General features: G+C 44.3%; 1 non-coding gene across 1 annotated transcript; it reads left to right on the forward strand.

The window, feature by feature from the left end:
- The first annotated feature begins 308 nt into the window (after positions 1-308).
- Positions 309-415, forward strand: LOC123851567 (U6 spliceosomal RNA). The gene has a single exon (XR_006792642.1). It is a non-coding gene; the product is annotated as a U6 spliceosomal RNA (small nuclear RNA).
- The last annotated feature ends 11,691 nt before the right edge of the window (positions 416-12,106 follow it).

Consider the following 12,106-nt stretch of genomic DNA (forward strand, 5'->3'; position numbering starts at 1 on the left):
CCTTGTTGATGGAGCATTTGGGTTGTTTCGAGTTTGGGGCAATGATGGACGGTGCCCCTATAAACGTTCCCCGTACAGAGGCTTATGTGGGCGTGTGTTTCCATTTTTCCTGTTGTCTTAGTTTGGGCCTTTGTAACAAAGTGCCATGGACGGAGTGGCTTATAAACAGCAGAAATTTATATCTCACAGGTCTGGAGGCAGGAAGACCAAGATCAGGGTGCCAGGCGTAGTCAGGTTCTGGTGGGGGGCCTCTTGCAGGTCGGGGGAGGGCTGTCTTCTTGTTGTAGCCCCAGAAAGAGGGCACGAGAATGCTTGTTTTGGCAGCTCACACACTAAAACTGGACCACTACCGAGAAAATTAGCATGGTCCATGAGCAAGGATGACATGCCAGTTTGTGAAGTGGGCCATATTTAAAAAAAAAAAAAAAAGGGTGAGGGGTGCCTGGGTGGCTCAGTCGGTTAAGTGTCTGCCTCAGCTCAGACACTGGGATGGAGCCCTGAGTCGGGCTCTCTACTCGGTGGTGAGTCTGCTTCTCCCTCTCCCTCTGAATAAATAAATAAATAAACAAAATCTTAAAAAAAAAAAAAAGGAGGTGAGAGAGTCCTTTTATAAGGCACTGATCCCAATCCTGAGGGCTCCACCCTCATGACCTAATCACGTCCCAAAGCCCCACCTCCTTATACCATCCTACTGGGGTTAGGCGTGGGAATGCTGAGGGCACGTTCTTCTTCTTCTTCTTCTTTTTAAGATTTTATTTATTTATTTATTTATTTATTTATTTATTTATTTATTTATTTGAGAGAGAGTGCGCACGTGCATGCGTAGCAGAAAGAGGGAGAGAGAATCTGAAGCAGAGACTACGCTGAGTCCAGAGCCCAACATGGGGCTCGACCCCACCACCTTGAGATCATGACCTGAGCTGAAGCCAAGAGTCGGATGCTTAACCAACTGAGCCACCCAGACACCCCGAGTGCACGTTCATCTTATAAGAAACGACCAGTTTTCTAAAATGGCAGGACCATTTTCCATTGCCACTAGTAGGATTTCCAGTGGCTTCACATCCTTGGCAGCATTGTCAGTTAAAAAAAATCGTAAGCATTCTTCCCTTTATGGTGGTATCTCATGCTGGGTTTAGTTCATATTTCCCTAATGACTAATGATGTCGAACATCTACCCATGTACTTCTTTGCTATCTGCCTCTCTTCTTTAGTAAAGTGTTTGATCCAATCTTTTGGTCATTTTTAAGTTGAGTTGTTTGTTTTTATTATTAGAATGCGAGAGTTGTTTAGATAATTCTGGATATGAGTTCAGATGTGTGATTTGTAAATATTTTCTCAGATATGTGATTTGTAAATATTTTCTCCCTGTCTCGTCTTGCCTTTTCATTCTCCTACCGGGGTCCTATTGTACACTCTGAATCACTTTCACAATGCTGGGATTGTTCCGCGCCCCACTCCTGACCCCTCCACCATCTTGGACAGCAGAGTAAGGAGCTAGGAGGTGCCACTGGCTTTCACCCAATCCTTAGTACTCTGGCTGGGGGTTAAGGTCAGTCTCCCGAAAACAGAATGTTCACCTAACCAATGGACACTTCACTCTCTAACTGTGGTGTGTGCCTAGAATAATTTGGAAAGTTTGATTGACATGCAGATTTCCAAATTCCACTCCTAGATATGTTTTATTCAGTAAGTGTGTGGTGACAATAACCCAGATTATCTAGATAGGGGTGGCTTGGGATGATCTTTTGAGAAACCCTGAGACTCCAGTGCTGCTGACAATGTGTCACATCCTCTGTGGTCAGGATGCCAAGTCTGGGCCTAAACAAACCGGCGTGGTAGAAGTCAGAGGAGGGAGACGTGACCACACAACTGGACAAAAAGAAGAAACACCAAGGATGCAGCAATTTGAGGACATTTTCACCAAACATTTGCCCATCCCTTCATCTGTCTCTCTCCGCTAGTATAGGCATGTCTTAATTCTGGGCAGATATCTTTTAAAAGTGACTTTCGAGTGTGATATTTGTTTTGAATAGATACTGGAGGGAAAATGTGGCTAAGAAGTAAATGATGGCACATTAAGTAAATTCTTAACCTTGATCATGAATAATAACATCTTTTCCTTATGTCAGATCCAAGGCCACAGTAGATTCTGGTCCTTTTTTTTTTTTTTTGAGATCCACCCTACCTAATGGAAGTCATCCTGAACTTTTTACTGGGGATATGTGGAGCATCTTTTGTCTAATGATAAAAATTGGGGGCCACGGGCAGAACTTAACACTGCATATTTTCGAACTAGGCCACGAGGAATGTTGGAGTATGAGTCATTACCAGTTTTTACAGAAAAGGAAACACAGTAGCACCCCAACACCCAACTCCATGCCGTCCAGGCATCCAGCTGTTTGGGCCGTGTGACACCGAACCATCAGTAGGCCTGAGGTCTTTCCTGAATTGGACACGCTGTTCTGACATTGCATAATTACAAGCAGCGTGATTTAAGTTTTATCTACAGACAGAAACCAATTGGGACTGACCTGATTTTCCGTGTTAATTAATCAGATGTTATTGTTCAAACTTGTTGGTGCCTCTCAGCTGAAATAATTTGTTCTTTTAATCCTGCGGTGGAGTGTTTCTTTAAATCACAACTAGTTGACCAATCTCCTAGGGTAGGGCACTGTGTGCTCTAGCAAACCTGAGCGATCAACGATTGCCCATCAAAGATGGCGCAGGAGGACAAAGCCTGGAACGGGAGGCAAGAGACATGGATTCTGCTGCTTGCTGGGGCCGAACTATGCCTCCTTAAGCTTTCAGGAGAGTGGATACTTAAGGAAACGTGAATTTGTAGGAAGACTAAAACCAAAATGGTTAACCACTCTCTCTAAATATAATCCACGCCCCCAAAGCAGGCAAGCAAACAAAACAGTCACAACGATATGAGTGTACCTCCCATACAAAGGGGACCTGAAACCAGGAAGTCACAGGGTTCAACGAGGTAAGCAGAGAATTATTTTCTTTACTCTGAAGCGTTATTCAAGTTATGTATAATGAATACTGACAACGTAGAAAATAAGGAAAAGACCAATCAGTAAATACAGTCAAGTAAAATTCTGCTACTCAGTGAAAACTACCGTTAGCCTCTCAGGGTCTATGCTTCTGTGGGTCCACACATGTTCCTGATCCAGGGGTATTTCAAACAGCTACTGTGCATGCCAAGAAATGTGCGTCTTCATGATCCATTTAAACAGCCTTACCGTATTCTGCTATGGGCTCGCAGATGTTAGCAGCTCACCCATTCAGTGCTTCCTATGTGCCCGACACTGTTGTAAAGCCCTCTAACACCATCCCTGTGAGGTAGGTGGTATGAGGACAGGGAAACCGAGCTAAGGAAAGATTGATTCACTTGTTAGCTGAACTTCAACCAACCCCAGATGGTCTGGTTCTAGAGTTCAAGTTCTTAACACCTGGCCATATTGCTTCTCACTGCATCGCCTTGGTTATTTAAGTTCCAGATTTCATCCTTTCAAACAGTGCAGTGTAGGCCCATAATGCCTCACAGGACTGGTGGGGAAGGACGGAGGCAGAAGGCAGAGCGCGGATACTGGATGACTTTTCAATAAGAGGGTACGAGGGGGGCATTCTTTTGGGTGAGATCAGATTAGAAGGTGTTCACTCTCAGGGTAAAAGCTAGGCAAGTCCATGAACTCAGCGCAGTTCCTGTGGGGAGGGCTGCTTTGGGGCCCGTGCCAAAGGCAGATCTGCAGTGCTGCAGGGGAGGGGGCCCCCGCCAATGCCCTGGATTCTCTGTAGCAGAAAACAGCCACTCCTCAGTAGGAAAGAGTAGCCCTGGTGATCAAAGTGCAGGGCCAGTATTCTGCAGACTGCATGCACTCTGACCTCTTGCAAAGAGAAAGAGAAGTCCTTAGCAATTGGAGTATCAGCTTTAAGACCAGGAAGTGACTATTCATTTGGGACTGGGTGTGGTGGGAAAGAGAGCAAAGAATTACTCACAGCCCAGCAGCGGGGCGGAGAGGAGGGAGGAGACTAGAGCCTGAGAGCCAGGCCTGCTCTTCTCTGCGGGCCTTGCAGACCCTGCTGGCTCACCCAGGACCCAGGGGTTTCTGCACTAACGTCCGCCTGCTAACGCGCACAGCTGACCTGGGGGGGTGAAGGTGGGGCTGAGGGTTGTTAGCACGCAAGTGAAGAGGTAGATAAATACACTATAAAGAGTGATGAGAATCTGAATAAATCTTACCTCAAAGAAGCTCTTCGAATGGCTAGGATCCACGTGAAAAGATGCTCAGCGTAATCGGACATTAGGGAAATGCATAGGAAAACCACAATAAGATCTCACTTCACACCCAGGAGGGGGGCTATGATCTAGAAGACAGACAATAACGAATGTTGCTGAGGATGTGGAGAAACTGAACCCTCATACACGGCTGGTGAGCATGTAATATGGTGCAGCCACTTTGGAAAGCAGTTTGACAGTTCCTCAAAAGGTTAACATTTACGTAGCATGTGACCAGCAATTCCTCTTGCAGTATATACCCGAGAGAAATGAAAACTGGTCTGCACAAAAATGTGAACAAATGTCAATAGAGGCATTAAAAAAAAAAGATTTTATTTATTTATTTGTCAGAGCACAAGCAGGGGGAGCTGCAGGCAGAGGGAGAAGCAGGCTCCCAGTGGGGAGCCTGACGCGGGGCTCGATCCTGGGGCCCCGAGATCATGACCTGAGCGAAGGCAGACGCTTAACCGACTAAGCCACCCAGGTGTCCCAGAGGCACTTTTTTTTTTTTTTTAAAGATTTTACTTATTTGAGAGCGAGAATGAGAGATAGAGAGAGCATGAGGTGGGGGAGGGTCAGAGGGAGAAGCAGGCTCCCCGCTGAGCAGGGAGCCCAATGCGGGACTCGATCCTGGGACTCCAGGACCATGACCTGAGCCGAAGGCAGTCACTTAACCAACTGAGCCACCCAGGTGTCCCAGAGGCATTCTTGATAATAGGCAAGAACTGGAAACAACCCAGATGTCCATCCACAGGTAGAGCAACAAAATGTGGTCTATCCATACAACGGAAGATTATTCAGCCGCAAAGAGGGACAAAGTATTGGTGCGTGCTACGTGGTTAAGCGTGGCTGAATCTTGAACACACGCTAAGTGAAAGAAGCCAGCCACAAAAGGCCATGTGTTGTATGAGTCCATCGATATGAAATGCCCAGAATAGGCAAACCCATAGAGATGGAGAGTACATTAGGGGTTGCTGGGCCTGGGGGCATGGAGGAAGAAGGATGGGCTACTACTGGGTATAGAGTTTCCTTTTGGGGTGCTGAAAATATTCTACAATGGATTGTTGTGATGGTTGCACGTCGCTGTGACTATACTAATGAGCGCTGAACTGTAGACTTGAAAAAGGTGTGGTTTGTGAATTGCATCTTCCTTGATGGCCTTGTGCTAAGTGAAAGAAGCTGGGCGGAGAGACAGAAGTACAGTAGGCTTTCACTTGTATGTGAAACCTCAAACAGCCGCACTCCCCCAAACAGAGCAGAGAATGGTGGTTGCCGGGGCCTGGGGTTGGGAGAAATGGGGAGGTGTTGGTCAGAGGGTCCGAACTTCCAGTCATGGGATGAGTAAGTTCTGGGGATGCCATATACATCACAGTGTCTATCGTGACACAGTGCCCAACAGTGTACATCTTACATGTTCTCACCACCAACAAAACAAAACATCACGTGAGGGGAAGGGAGCATTAACCCTGTTGCGGTCATCATTTCGTGATACATATGTGTATCAAATATCAGCACACCGTACCCCTTAGACTAAGCCAACGTTATATGTGAACGATATCTCAATAAAGCTGGAGGAAAGTGATGGAGGGAGTTGAGAGAATAGGAGCAGGAGCCTGAGATATGAAAGGCCATACTTGCCCCCTCCCCCCCCAGGAAAGAGAGGAGGGCCGAGACCCAGCAGGCTACAGTTGGTTGAGGGCATGTCCAAGAGTTTAGGTGAGAGGCCCAACGGATAAGATCAGTAATTACAGGCACCTCGGGATTATTTTCACAGGACAATGGGAAATCTCCGATGGCTACAAAACCCAGCAGTTATATAACCCAACCGGTACTTTTTTAAAAAGATTTTATTTATTTAAAAAATAAAGATTTTATTTATTTATTTGAGAGAGAGAGACAGAGAAACAAAGAGAGAGCATGAGCAGGGGGGATTGTCAGAGGGAGAGGGAGAAGTGGGGAGCCTGATGTGGGGCTCAATCCCAGGACCTCGAGATCATGACCTGAGCCAAAGCCAAGTCATGACGCATAACTGACTGAGCCACCCAGGCGCCGGCCCCCCAACCTGTATTTTATTTTATTTTTTAAAAATATTTTTATTTATTTATTTGAGAGAGAGAATGAGAGAGAGAGCGCATGAGAGGGGGGAGGGTCAGAGGGAGAAGCAGACTCCCCGCCGAGCAGGGAGCCCGATGCGGGGCTCGATCCCTGGACTCCAGGATCATGACCTGAGCCGAAGGCAGTCGCTTAACCAACTGAGCCACCCAGGTGTCTCCCCAACCTGTATTTTAAATAGCTCTCTCTTTTTGAATTGTTAGGGCACAAATAGGTTGCAGTTCTAGCTAATAAAACCAGATGGAGATCATTAACTTAAAACTTTAGAGTTAAAATTAGCATGCATTTCTTTTTTATTTATTATGCATGGTAGGAAAATGAGGACATCAAAATCCTTCTCTAATGAGACAAAAGGTGTGCATTATCATGTAAATAATAACGTAAGCTTTTGACTTTTTAGCGGATCGTGATCGTATTCTCTCGCTTCTAGGAATTAACAACTATAGGACACAAGTGGAGAATTAAGCTCTCTTATTAATGTTCAGTAGCATATTTATATCCCACACAGGTTACTAGGAATCCTTTTGGCCTCTTGGTTAAAACTGAAGAAGTTATTGGGACTAATGATTGCAGTTCAGACACTCCCAAATGAGAAGAGATGGGCTTTCCCGGACTCAGGCAAATGGGGAACACAGCTGTGCGGGAAGACAGCTGGAGGATGTGCGTACATCCTGGAACTCCAGGCCTAGGCGGTGGGGACAGAACAAGCTTAGGTGTGGCACCTGCCAGGGTCCCAGGGATGCCCGGGTGTTGGTGCACCTGTTCTGAGTTCCTTGATAGTGGGAGGCCTGTGAAACTTCTAGAAGAGGCAGGGTCTCATCTGGGGATGGCAGCGTCACTGGGAAGAAACTTCCCTCTACAGCTCCTGGCATTGACATTAGCAAGACAAGAAGCAAAATATGTGGAGCAGCAGTTAAAAATAATTACAATAGAAGATTCAGGTGTGCGCGCGTGTGCGCGTGTGTGTGTGCGTGTGCGTGCACGCGCACACACACACACACACACACACACCAAGCACCATTCTAAGGAACTTCAAACACATTGAACCTTGTTGAAGAGAGAAGGTCAGAAAGCCTGGATTCTTTCCATAACTTAATTACCATTATCTTTGAATATGTTCCATTGTCTGGATACGTATCCGGCATACGTTTCATTGAGTCTCGTAGTGATAAACTTTCGGGGTTCTTTCATCCTTTTTGCATGACAATGCTGCAGCAGACTTTCTGTATCCACACATCTATTGTGGATACACTATTGCCACTACTGGGTGTTGTAAAATTTCAACTTTGGGGGCCACTCATAGTTTAAAACAGTATCTCATTGTTGTAATTGTAATTACAAATGTGTATTGTGTAATTACAACTTGATTTGTAATTCTTCAATTATAGGTGAGAGTGAGTATCTTTTCAGAAGTTCACTGGCCATTTGCTTTCTTCCCCACCCCCTTCTCCTCCAGAAACTTCCTGTTTGCCAGATTTCTATTGGATTATCCATCTTGTTCTTACTGATTGGCGTGAGCTCACTTTCATTCATGTTGCAATGTTTTTCTCAGTCTTTGGCTTTAGAAATAAAATTTTCTGAAATAAATTCATATTTTTATGTAGCTAGATGTATAAATAATTTCCTTTATGGCTTCTGAATTTTACATCTTGCCTAGACGGCCCTACTTTGCATCAAGATTTAAAGAGTAGCCACTTTATAGAATTATCATATGATCTAGTAATTCCACTCTTAGGTGTATACCCCAAAGAATCAACAACAGGGAGTCAGACAGATAACGTGTACACCAACGTTCACAGCAGCATTGGTCATGATAGCTCAAAAGTCAAAACAAGTCAAGTGTCCATCAACAGATGAATAGTTGAACAAAATGTGGTCTATCCATACAGTGGAATAGTATTCAGCCATAAAAAAATGGATGAAATTCTAATACGTTCTACAACATGGATGAACCCTGGTAACATTACATCAAGTGAAATAAGCCAGTTGCAAAAGGACAAATATTATATGATTCCACTCACATGAGGTACCTGGAAGAGGCAAATTCGTAGAGACAGAAAGTAGAATCGTGATTACCAGGCGCTAAGGAAAGAGGGGGTTGGGAAATTATTATTGAATGCATACAGAGTTTCTGTTTGGGATGATGGGAAACTTCTGGAGACGCATAGTGGTGATGATTGTGCAACACTGTGAATGTACCTGATGCCACAAGTCTGGCCTTTCTTTCTTTCCTTCCGTCTTTGCTCGATTCATTTGCTTATCTTCTGCTTTGAGTCACCATGGTTTAAATGCTTCTCCCATGGGGCGCCTGGGTGGCTCCGTTGTTAAGCGTCTGCCTTCGGCTCAGGTCATGGTCCCAGGGTCCTGGGATCGAGCCCTGCATCGGGCTCCCTGCTCCTTGGGAGGCCTGCTTCTCCCTCTCCCACTCCCCCTGCTTGTGTTTCCTCTCTCGCTGTGTCTCTCTCTCTGTGTCAAATAAATAAATAAAATCTTTAAAAAAAAATAAAAATAAAAAATAAATGCTTCTCCCATGTATCACAGAGAGTTGGAAGTTTTTTTTTTTTAATTCATTCTGAGAGATTTTTAAAAAATAAAATAGATTTATGTTTATTTCATTCACTTCTATTGTTATATGTTTGGGCTTAATTCTGTAATCTTATTTTATCTTTCCTGATTTTTAAAATATATAATCATGTGAGTTTTTCATCTGATAATTTAGAAGATTTATATTCATATTTTAGTACCTTGAGGGACCGCCTCACAAATCGAAATACTAAACATTTCAATGACTGTATAATAATCCATCCTATGATAAAATCCTAATTTACTTTTATCATTTCCTTTTGTTATAAATTTAGATTGCTTCCACTGGTCTGCGAATGTGGGGTAGTGTTCTGATAAACATCCTTGGGCTCACGTCTTCTCTTCCTATATCTCAGATTCTCTCCAGAGAATAGATTCAAAGGATAGAATAATGATCTCAGAGAATTTTAATATTGCAAACTCCTGATCTCTATTGTAAAATTATTTTCCATACATTCTGTGACAATTTATACTCCAAACATTCAAATAATTGGGAAGAAAAAAAGTCTTAGTTGATAGAAGAGATTTCCCAAATCTTAGCCTTAACGCCAAAATAGCCTTGGGATAAAAGTGTCCCCTACGGTTGGCATTCTGAAACAAGTTACCAGAGAGAGTTCCATAGCCAATTAGCTTCACTTCCATCAAATTTTGGACTCCTCTTCTTGATGAAGGATTTCAGAGATGGTATCTCTCCTATTTCTATGGATTTCTTATACCACAAGTAGCCCTAACAACAAGCTACTTTAGTCTTTTTTTTTTTTTTTTAATTGCAGTGGAAAAAGAAGAGTGTTCTGCAGATCTTTTAAACAAACACCAAGGGTTTACGTTTCTGGAAACTTCTGTATAATCCAGTGAAGTTTCACTGGGTTGTAATGAAGTGCAAATCAAGAAATTAACTGAGGAAAAATTGCATCACGGAGGTTCTGGCTTCTATTTCACACCAGCAGGGCTCAGAGGTTCTTGCAGGAAGTGGCTTGGCACCTAGAGTATCACTGAGTGACTTGGGGCTCAGCTCTGTAGGCGTAGGACTTTAATAGACGATGGAATAGAAAGTCTCCTTTAGATTCGTTCAAGTGACGTGGCATCTTCAGAAGAAAAAGAATTCAGGGTATTTGTGTTGTTCCTCGCTTCTATAATCTCGCTTGTTTACATAAGCTCTTTAGAGTCTCCATGTGAACTTTCCAAAGCATTCCACAGCGATGTCCAGTGATAAGTTCTCTTTGCTGTATCTGTAATCAAAGCCCACGTGAAAGAGGAATTTATAGTGCCCCCCTGTCGCGGTCCAAAATCTGAAAGGGGTATTAAATACTATATGTCCATGCTTCTCCGCCCCTCATCCTCTCCAAATTTTGAGTAGGAAACACATTAGACTTCTTCTGCCTGTAATTTTCCCCCAGGCTGACTACCTTCCCTGTAGGCCAGGGGTCCGCAGACTCCGGCCCATGGCCCAAATCCAGCCCACTGTCTGTGTTTCTAGAGCCTGGGAGCTGAGAATGGTTTTTACGCTTTCAAATGATTGAAAAAAAAAAAAAAATCAGAAGAAGATGAATATCTCATGACATGAAAATTACATGAAATTCAAAATTCATTGTCCACAAATAAAGCCGTATCGTAACACGGCCAGGCACGATCATTTACATATTATCCGTGGCTACACCCGCAGAGTTAAGTAGTTGTGACAAAGACAGAGATTCTGGGCCTGCAAAGCCAAAAATATTTATTAACTGGACCTTTCCAGAAAAAGTTTGCTAACGTCTGTTCTACAGGATTTATTAGATTCTGAAGGCTTGCTGAGAGCCGCTAACATGGCCCAGGACATCGCATTTGCTCGAAGTTGGAGCAATTGATCCCCAATTACAATGATCCACTACCGTGGTCCAGACTTCATAGACTCCTCCAATGCGAGCATCTCCTTGTCGGTTCTTCTCTGCCCACTGAGGGATCAAGTCCTTTTCAACTGCTAAAAATTCTGTAGTAGTAGGGTGCACAGTGGGCTAAGCGTGTGAGTGTAAATAAGGTTGTAGTGAGCTAATGTCTCCAGAAATACGGTCTAAACGATGCTTCTCAAACTTTAACGTGCATTTCTATTACCCGGAGCTCTTATTAAAATGCAGATTCTGATTCAGCAGATCTGAGGTGGGCCTGGGGTTCTGCCTTTCTGCCAGGCTCCCAGGTGATGCTGCTGTTGGTCCACAGGCCACGCTCCGGGTGGCCAGGGTCCCACGCCACCGATATCTCTTTCTTCAACTGACTTTGTTCGCTGCCTTTTCATCTTTGAATGTCTGTAATACCAATAAAAATATTCCCGAATTGTGATGGATGGCTTATATATTCTATCTTTTTTTTTTAAAGATTTTTTATTTATTTATTTGAGAGAGAGAGAATGAGAGAGAGCACATGAGAGGGGAGAGGGTCAGAGGGAGAAGCAGACTCCCTGCCAAGCAGGGAGCCCGATACGGGACTCGATCCAGGGACTCCAGGATCATGACCTGAGCCGAAGGCAGTCGCCCAACCAACTGAGCCACCCAGGCGCTCTTATATATTCTATCTTATCAATCATCTCCTTACCTCATGACTTACACCTCTTATTATAAATAGACTTTTCTAGAACTTGGAGAGTAAATCTCTCCTATTTCGACCAAATCATGCATTGGGCTCACTTTGCCGTCAGGCCCCTGGTGTTTTGTCTTTTCTCATCCCCTCTTTTCTTACGGGCCCCAGGTGTAAACCTCCTAAGCCTTCCTACTCTTGTCTTACTTCTGGGATCAATCCCCATCCTGGTTCCTCCCCTCACCCTTGGGCCTCTACAAGTCCCTCTGCCCTCCAGCCTGACGAACACAGGAGTCTTAAAGAACCTTAGGGAACATCCACTCCAGCTCCCTCATTTTGCAGGTGAGCACACTGCGACCTAGAGAATAGAGGTCATACTCCCAAGGTAACCACCTTTCAGCCCTTGAACTTGGCTCTCTCAAGCCTCGATGGCCTAAAAAGTCATCCACAAGGAACTGTTCAGTTGGCATCAGGGTACATGTGTGTCACACTTCCCTGCTAACATATTTGCAGTGAAGCAGGATCTTTCTGGAGTGATTCTAATGGTCATGGCTCCAGATACCATGATGGGGCAGC

This window comes from Mirounga angustirostris, unplaced genomic scaffold, assembly GCF_029215605.1.
Source record: "Mirounga angustirostris isolate CCGP_5_RB_7025 unplaced genomic scaffold, mMirAng1.0.hap1 SCAF_11, whole genome shotgun sequence".
Classification (NCBI taxonomy): Eukaryota; Metazoa; Chordata; class Mammalia; order Carnivora; family Phocidae; genus Mirounga; species Mirounga angustirostris.